At 31.6% G+C, this 9,337-nt stretch overlaps 1 long non-coding RNA gene across 1 annotated transcript; it reads left to right on the plus strand.

Moving 5' to 3' along the window:
- The first annotated feature begins 502 nt into the window (after positions 1–502).
- LOC143356939 (uncharacterized) lies at positions 503–1,541 on the plus strand. The gene is made up of 2 exons (XR_013082748.1): positions 503–991; positions 1,107–1,541. It is a non-coding gene; the product is annotated as an uncharacterized LOC143356939 (long non-coding RNA).
- The last annotated feature ends 7,796 nt before the right edge of the window (positions 1,542–9,337 follow it).

Consider the following 9,337-nt stretch of genomic DNA (forward strand, 5'->3'; position numbering starts at 1 on the left):
GGCTTTTGACGTCACTTAGTGTCAGTCAGTTCCTCAGTTAATGAATATAAGATAGTCAGTATGAAATTTTCATTCGAAGAACAATTAGAGATACTTCTAATTTATGGACATATTTAGAGAAACACAATTGTGGCTCGAAATTTGTAGGGTGAAAGATATCCAAACCGCATATGTCCTTGACACAAGATTTTTGAAAGATTGTGTAAAAGAATAAAAGAAACTGGAAGTCTCGCTGTTCGTAAGATGAATCGTGAAAAGCCTGTACGTAGTGATGCAGATAATGAAAGTAATGTTGTTGCAATGATACATCATAATCCTCATACCAGTGTACGTCAGATTCAGCGCGAATCTGAAGTCAGCAAAAGTAGTGCATTACGAATTCTCACTCGTCACAAATGTCATCCGTACCACATTAGCCTTCACCAGAAATTACATGACATGCACCTAAACTTATCTATTACACACGGAACCAAATTCTAAAAGAATTAAATTTTTCCTTCCCCAAAATATACCAAAAAAATCTTCACACCTTCCCCCCTTGGGTCAAAATGAAGTTTGAAACTAATATGAGCTTGGAACAATACCCCAAAGATTCGACAGATCCTACGGTATTTCAATCACTGCATGCAGAGATTCTAAATAGTGACCCATTAGCAATTAATATATACACGGATGGCTCTAAAACAAAAAATGGTACAGGCTGCTCCGTAGTAACCCCGACTGTAACAAATTTTTATCGACTAAATAACATCTGCTCAGTTTTCGGTAGCGAGATCCTAGCTTTACTTATTCAAAGCACTAGAAATAATCAAAAAGTCCACTGGGAATAGATTTACAATTTTTACAGACTCAAAGAGCGCTATTATGGCCATTGAAGATTTGGAAACAACCGATGAATGTATACAGGAAATACAAGAAAGTTATAACTCGGCGGTTGAAACCGGCAAATCCATTACTTTTTGCTGGATTCCATCGCATATGGGTATACAAGGTAATGAAAACGCTGATAGAGCAGCCAAATTAGCAGCCTGCGACACAAAAATGAAACAAATCACCCATTATACCAGACTAAACGATCTTAAAAACCACCTAAATGAAATTTTTAGGAAACAGGTATTTGACAAAATTAAAAGGAATTATATACAAAAATATCATAATGAAGGAGCGGATTTTGAGTGGCATAAATTTCCAAGTCCATTAGATCGTCAAATTCAAACTTTAATTTCTAGAATCAGAATTGGGCACTCAGAAATAATCCATTCATTTTTGTTAAATAAGAAAGAAAACACGATCTGCGATATATGTAAAGTACCAGTTAACATAAATCATCTAATAACAGAATGCAAAAAATATGAGAATGAAAGGAAAAATGCTAAGTTGCCTAGATCCTTACCCATTCTGTTAAGTTCTAAGAAGTATATCTCCGGTTTTGCCAAGTATATCAAGGATACAAATATGTATAACATATTGTAAGAAAATGTACCGTGTTGCTAATGACCTTTGATGTTGAAGCAACATTAAACAAATAAATAAAAAAAAAACTTTTACCAGCACTGGGCGTATTAATTTACATAACACGCATTATTGGTCAGTACAAAATCCTCACTGGCTATAAGAAATTGATCATCAAAGACGCTGGTCCATTAATGTGTGGTGTGGAATCACTTTTACTGGTCAAAAATATGATACGGTCTTAAGAAATACATTGCCAAATTTATTAGAAAACGTGCCATTAAGCGTTCGTCAGACAATGTGGTATCAGCACGATGGATGTCCAACACACTACGCTCCAAAGGTGAGAATTACACTTAATGAAATATTCTCAAATCGATGGATAAGACGCGGTGGCACTATTTACTGGCTAGTACGAAGTCCAGATTTAACACTCCTAGATTTTTTCTTGTGGGGAACATTAAAAAATATTGTGTATCGAGATGCACCAACAACTCCGGAAGATATGAAGCAACGAATTATCGCAGCGTGTGCTGCAATAGACGCTCCCACAATAAGACGCGTAAGAGACGCAACAGTTCAAAGACTACAACGTTGCATCGCTGCAGATGGCCGACATTTCCAACATTCTTCATGAAAGCATATCTCACTATACGTGTATATCACGATGTACGATCAATTCCTTTGGCAAAACTGCATATTAGGAGGAAATAGATTTATTTATCATTTAACAATCATTTTTATACAGGAATATTGTTAATTTCTTTTTTAATTTATTAATTTTATTGTTAAATTTCATTTTTTGTGAATTATTACCATTGCATGTACTTTAGTATCTACATTTAAATTTCTGTAAAACATTTTGCCATGGCCGCACTCTCTAGAGTGCCAAAAATCGAAAAATATTACATTAATTGTAGATGAGTGTTGCAACAGTAATTCTTTATAATGGAAAGTGCTCACCAAGGTATATGCATTCTTTTTACATTTAATAAAGTAGATTTATCTTTTATATAAATTTTTAGCGGTTTATGTATGAATTGCATATAAAACTTCAAATTTATAATATAATACAATACAATATAATACAATATAATATTATAATATTATTAAATTATTAATATAACTAATATGAGTGAAATTTTCGGGTCGGTTAAGTACACCGCTCGATTAAAAACGTCTAGGATTCTATTCTTTCGGCTATTTTGTCGTGAGTTTAAGTATCATATTTTTAGATTCTAACTGAGCTTCTAACTGAGAACTGCATAATGCTTCGCTCTTTTCCAATTAACCGTCTCGTATCTCTTCTCATCTCGTCTCGTGTCTGTTCGACTAAGTTTCTTATTCATCCGTAATTTCCACATAGGAACAAGCATTTTAGAATATCGGATTTAAGAAAGAAGAATATTAGTAAAAGATCGATTAAAGTTGTACCAAAGAAAGAATGTTAGAAACTTCGTTGATGAAAATACCTGAGTTAAAAAAGTTAAATACTTACCTTACTTCCTCTGTAAATGAAAATATAATTGTGGACAATAGATATCTAATTTATACTACATTACAGCCACACACAGTCTGCAGAAAGTGCCAGTAGCAATGACAGCGAAACGTCAAGTGATGAGATGCGAAGTGCTTCATGTTTCGTAAGTAACTCAGAACGTTCAAATACTTAATTATTATTATTTTTATTGTGTTTTATATATGAGAATACGATATACCTTCAAACTAGTGTGTTATCAAATCATTTCAACGAAAAAATGATTTCATTAGTTTTTGTCACAAACATCTATTTCTTGCAAAATTCTGAGGTCATAAGACAAGTTTTGAGACCAGACTTGAAATCATCTATGGGAAATGATGTATAGCATGTTAAAAAAAATTTTTCCGCGCGTGGTATTGGAAAAACCAGAATTTTCTTGAAATTGTGCAAGTTTAACGAATTTTCTCAAGGTTAAAAAACGTTCGTACCATAATCTCCCTATTTTTTCCCATATTCTACAAAGTTTCAGCTTTAATTTTTAAAAAATTTCATCGCTTTACCTCATTTCTATCGAAAGTTCTTTGATTTTGAATCCGATTTCGTCCAAATTGCCCACTGTGCGGGGTCGCACAGTGCGAACAAACGGCCTGTTTTCGGCACTTCTCGTAGTTTGGTTATTAATGTATATATAGAGGAAATTTTTTACAGACAATTATATTTACCAATATAGTTCATAATTTTAACAAAAAAAAATAACAATTTTTAGAAAAAAAATGTATTATTAAAAATTAACAAATTTATTTTTAAAAACTAACAAGTTTAGAACAAAATTAATAATAAATGAACCATATGTAAAATTAACAATAATAAACTTAAACAAATTATAATACTAGTAAATAAAATTAATAAACTTAACAAAACGCTATTCGCTATCCAAGTCATTCTCAGTACTTTGATTGCGATCCAAAATCATTGACTATCCTGATCTTGCTCATTTCTTATTAAGAACTGATCAGTTTTTGTAAAATTGCAAGATTTGCTATTTGTTGTAGTTTTTCGATGTGTTGAAATAAGCGGATCGGATGTGAATAAAAGATAATTGAACAAGTCGGTGTTCGTGTCCTGTTCCATTGGGACATCAAAATGATTAATAATGTCACACCCATGAATTAAAACTTTATGTATGGTTATAGGCATGTAGTACCAATTGTATTTTTCTATGTATAAATCTAATCATATATCATCATATATAATACCAAACATATATTAAAAACAAATTAAGAATACATAAAAATGATTGATATATAATTATTGCAAAATTTCATTATGCATAAAAATGATTATTATATGATTATTATTAACAATTTCCATCCTAATACGCATGTTTTTCAAAAGAAATGTATTTCATATCGTGATATACACGAATATTGTACTTTTCTAGTAAATTCCCCACTGTAACTGTGGCGAACAAATGACAAAATTTTTTTAAAAAATCCAAATTTGTTTACAAATGTATATTTATTGTTAATTATCCACAGAAAATGAAATTTAACAATATAACTAATACATTTAAAAAGAAAATAACAAATTTTCCACGATAGATCCTAAAGAAAAGGTATGGATATGGGAATAAGAACGGCGATACAATGTAGGGACCGATGAGCGCAGCGCAGAGCGAGCGTACCTGTGTGCGTGTGTGCGTATGTGTGTATGCGTGCGTGCGTGTGCACGATGGAAAAACTGACAATCGCCGAAGGTTCGAAACAGAAAGACACGCGACTGAGCGGGCAGTATTCATTGAGAAGTCGAGTGGATCAGTACACAACCTTATACATATTGTTATATTCCTGTATCTCGTTAAATATACTTAATTTGTTTGATTAAATACGTCGCGTCTATCTGTTCGGTTTGATTCTGATAACCCATCCTACATGGATACTTCTTAAAAAGTTTATAAAATTGAGAGTCGCAAAAAGTGGCAGACAAAACTATGAAATTCTTAAACTATAATAAGTAATGTATCCGAATATGCATGAATCTCAGGATATATTTTGCCGTTTTTGTTTTATGCTAATTTGAAGTTTTATATGCAATTAACAAATAAAACCACCGTTGAAAATTTGTACAAAAAATAAATCTACTTTATCTAATCTAAAAAGAATGCATATTCCTTGGTAAGCACTTTCCATTACACAGAATTATTATTGCACACTCATTTACAGTTAATGTAATATTTTTCGATTTTTGGCACTTTAGAGAGTGCCTCCATGGCCAAATTTTTTCACAAAAATCTGGTTACTAATGCATATGTAATGGTAATTAGTCACAAAAAATTAAATTTAACAATAAAATTAACAAATTGAAAAAAACTAACAATTTTTATGCATAAAAATAATTGTTAAATGATATTTAAATGAATAATAATATGAATTCCCTGCTAATATGCAGTTCTGCCAAAGGAAATTTTCGTACATCGTTAAATAAACATGTAGTGAGGTGTGCCGACTTGTCTGCACTGTGCGTCGCATTGTCTCCGCGCTGGTGCTGTTTGCCGCACAGTAGAACGCACCAGCACCGCATCAGCTTGTTCGACTGTCTCTTTAAATTGGTTGTATAGGCAAGCGGGAAGTTTACATCCACTGGATTTAATATTCTTATTTCGTGTCAATGTCTAAAAATTAGAAATCTATTTATTTTAATTTAGAATGTAATATTTATTAACATTGATTTTCGAAGTATTTACATTAATTTTACAAGATTGAAAAGTAAGAAAAAAGAAGAAATATAATCAAATGATAACTGTGGAAAGCATATTTTAAGAATATCCATTACGGAGATATTGCAAAAATGTTTATTACAAATAAGTTACAAACAAATATGTTACAAATAAATTATCGTAGCTATAGGTTGAAAACAGATACGATATCGACTCCGCTTCTTGAAAGAGTTATGAGAACCGAAATGATGTTATAACTGTTATGAAAATATAGGTTCTAGCTTATATCGGTTACGGTGACGGTTCTCGAGAACCGATATTATATCGGTTCTGTAAATGTTATTTTTCGGTTCTAGATTTAAGTTTCGGTTTCGGTTATGATTCGGTTCTGTCATTCTGTTCGGCCGAAGAACATACATGCATATAATTATACAAGCAACTAAATAATCGACAGTGCGACCTTCAAATAACACGATGAAATCTGTTTTTTTTTACCACCACACTGGTTTCGATGATTTTTTAATATGTCATACAAATCAACATTTCGAACAAATAATTACAGAAATTTGTTTATGTATGTAATATTTAAATTATTATTTATTATTATTCATTATTTGAACAATTTTTGAAATATATAATTTTTTATAGTTCTTAATAATTTATTTATATATTCATCATTTAAATATGTATTTACTATTGTTATATATTTTTATACATTATATATTTATCATTTGAGTTATTATTTCAATCATAATTTATTGCTAAATTGATTATTTAAATAAATACATTTTTGTAACGAGGAAAGAACATAGATTATACAAGGTACGAGCAAAAGTGTAAACACACTTCGCCAGTTTTACATAAAACGTGATAATACAACCTATTTTTTAATTGAATGATAAAGATTAGGTACTAATAATTACAAAGTGAATAGGATAAACAAAACACAGCAGTTTATTTTCGTTAATATTAGCAATATACGGAATATTTGTCGAAAATAGGGATTGAAAACAATTTTTACAGTTTTTCACTTTAATTGTGCTCGTCGAAATACAGCTTTAAATTAATATTTTATCCATTTTCCTTTACTTTTTGTACTGCTTCTAGCCTGCGTGGCATACTATCCATTAAATTTTTAATAATTTCCGGCTCAATGTTGTACCATTCTTGTTCTGTCCTTTTCCACACTTCATGAACACCTGAAGGTGGACTATCATATTTTGCTAGTCTTCTTTTCACAATTGACCACCTTTTGATTGGGTTCATATCTGGACTTTGTGCTGCCCATTTCATCACAGAAAAGTTTTGATTTCCTAACCAGGATTTTACTATCTTTGCAGTATGCTTAGGGTCCTCGTCTAGTGGAAATACTATTTCATCTTCAGAAAATTCAATAGAATTAACAACAGAAGGTAAATTATTTTGCAAAATATTTAAATAATGCTCTTTCCACATGATACCTTCTATCCGAACTAAGGGACCAACACCCTTATGAGTAAAACAACCTCAACATATAATTGAGCCACCCCGAACTTCACAGTTTGTTTTATGCTACTTGCTTGATTACTATTTTCGGATGAAGTCCAGTACCAAGACCTTCCATCAGATTCAAATCTATTAATTTTTGTTTTGTCAGACCATATAACTGTTTTCCAATCTTCTGTTGTCCACTCTTTGTATGTATGAGCAAAGGGCCTAGCAGGATAAGACTGGTCCAGCGGCCGCAGTACGATTTTTATCGGTATTGTAAACAATGGTATTGGAAAACAATGGTTTTAGGTTGAAAAATAATCCCCCAAAATTTTAAGTCGCTATCCCTTCATTTAAGGATAATATGAGGGTAAATACCCTTAACTGTAACATTTTTTTTCTTTGTTGTTAATTAAGATATTCAGATGGAACAAAAACGAAAATATTCGAACTTACCTCCTTCATATCATATATTTTTTTCACAATTGTGATCAAATTATTAAGGGTAGAAAAAAATTATTTAATTTTTTAGGGGTGGGGTTTGCAAGCAACCCTTCGAGTGACCACTTCCAAAAAATTCAAGAACAATCTTCTGTTACCTATTTAATATATACAAAAGTTCCAAGATCCTTAGATTGATGGAACATAGTTAAATATTGAAAAACAAATGAAATTACGCCATTATAATAGTATAATATATAGTGCAGTGTTTCTTACAACTCTAATTCCTAACTCCTTGATCAATTATTACTTTTTAAATGCGACGCATCGTATTATATTCTATTTTTATCTTCCTGAATTTATAAATAGACATTATGTAGGTGTAAAAGAGAATTTTAGGAATCAAAATATAGATTTATTCAATCTTCGTCACTATTTTCCTCAATTACTGCTACAGTATGTGTTACATTAAATATTTTGGTTAATATCTCCGCTGGTTTTACAATTTTCGATTTAAATCGCCTATGAGATAAATAATAAATAATTGTAGCGACATGAGAACAGCAACCTACTGTTCTGTTACTATTAGCACAGTCGCATGTATATCGCGTAATAGCAGTATAACTAATCGAATGTGGTACATATTCAATGTAGCATTGATAACTTTTGCGATTAATATGCCTCGAATGAACTTTCACCCTTATAATATTATTAGTTTCCTTTAAATATTCAATATTTAAAATATTGTCATCCCTCATTAATTCCGCTAGATAGCATACTGCCTGGCTTAATTGATAGATACCTTTACATAATATTACATAAGTGGTATATAGTTTTATATGTGGTAATGTTATACATATACAAGACGGATAAAGATTAGTGTTAAAGCATGTCCTTACCTGTAAATAAGATTTTCAAATCTTTCTCAGTCATTTTCGGAAAATCCATTACAAAAGTTAAATAATTTTTTTCTACCCTTAATAATTTGATCACAATTGTGAAAAAAATATATGATATGAAGGAGGTATGTTCGAATATTTTCGTTTTTGTTCCATCTGAATATCTTAATTAACAACCGAGAAAAAAAATTATACAGTTAAGGGTATTTACCCTCATATTATCCTTAAATGAAGGGTTAGCGACTTAAAATTTTGTGGGATTATCTTTCAACCTAAAACCATTGTTTTTCAATACCATTGTTTACAATACCGAGAAAAATCGTACTGGGGCCGCTGGACCAGTCTTATCCTGCTAGGCCCTTTCTTTCGTAGTTTAATATTTTTGTCTGAAAGAGCTGGTTTGCGTGTCTTTTCTTTCGCTTTTAACCCGATTCTCTTTAAGGAGCGGCGAATGGTCCATTCATTTGCATTCACTCCAACGTCTTGGGCCGCGATTTTTGGAGTTTTATGATTTTCACACCGAAGACGATGTGCAATTTCACGTGCAGCTCTGTCAGAAACAAGTTGCGGTCTGCCGTTTCTTGAAGAAGTTGACACACTACCATAGGTTTTCTTTATTCTTGCAACCATCGTATGACTTACACCACATTTTACTGCAATTTGCCGTAGTGAAAAACCTTTATCGCACAATGAAATGATACTGTTTCTTTTATCTTCACTAAGTGGTTTCATCTTGACTTACTCGTGTCAACTAACTTTCAAATAAGACAAAAACTGTGTAAACACCTGTCTAAACGTGTCTTACTACAGTTGGCTTCACTAGCATTTGTCTAAGAAGCGCCATCAAGAGAAAGAAATGCTCTTTCTATTGCATTTTTG

The sequence above is a fragment of the Halictus rubicundus genome, chromosome 9 (genome assembly GCF_050948215.1).
Source record: "Halictus rubicundus isolate RS-2024b chromosome 9, iyHalRubi1_principal, whole genome shotgun sequence".
NCBI classification, from domain to species: Eukaryota; Metazoa; Arthropoda; class Insecta; order Hymenoptera; family Halictidae; genus Halictus; species Halictus rubicundus.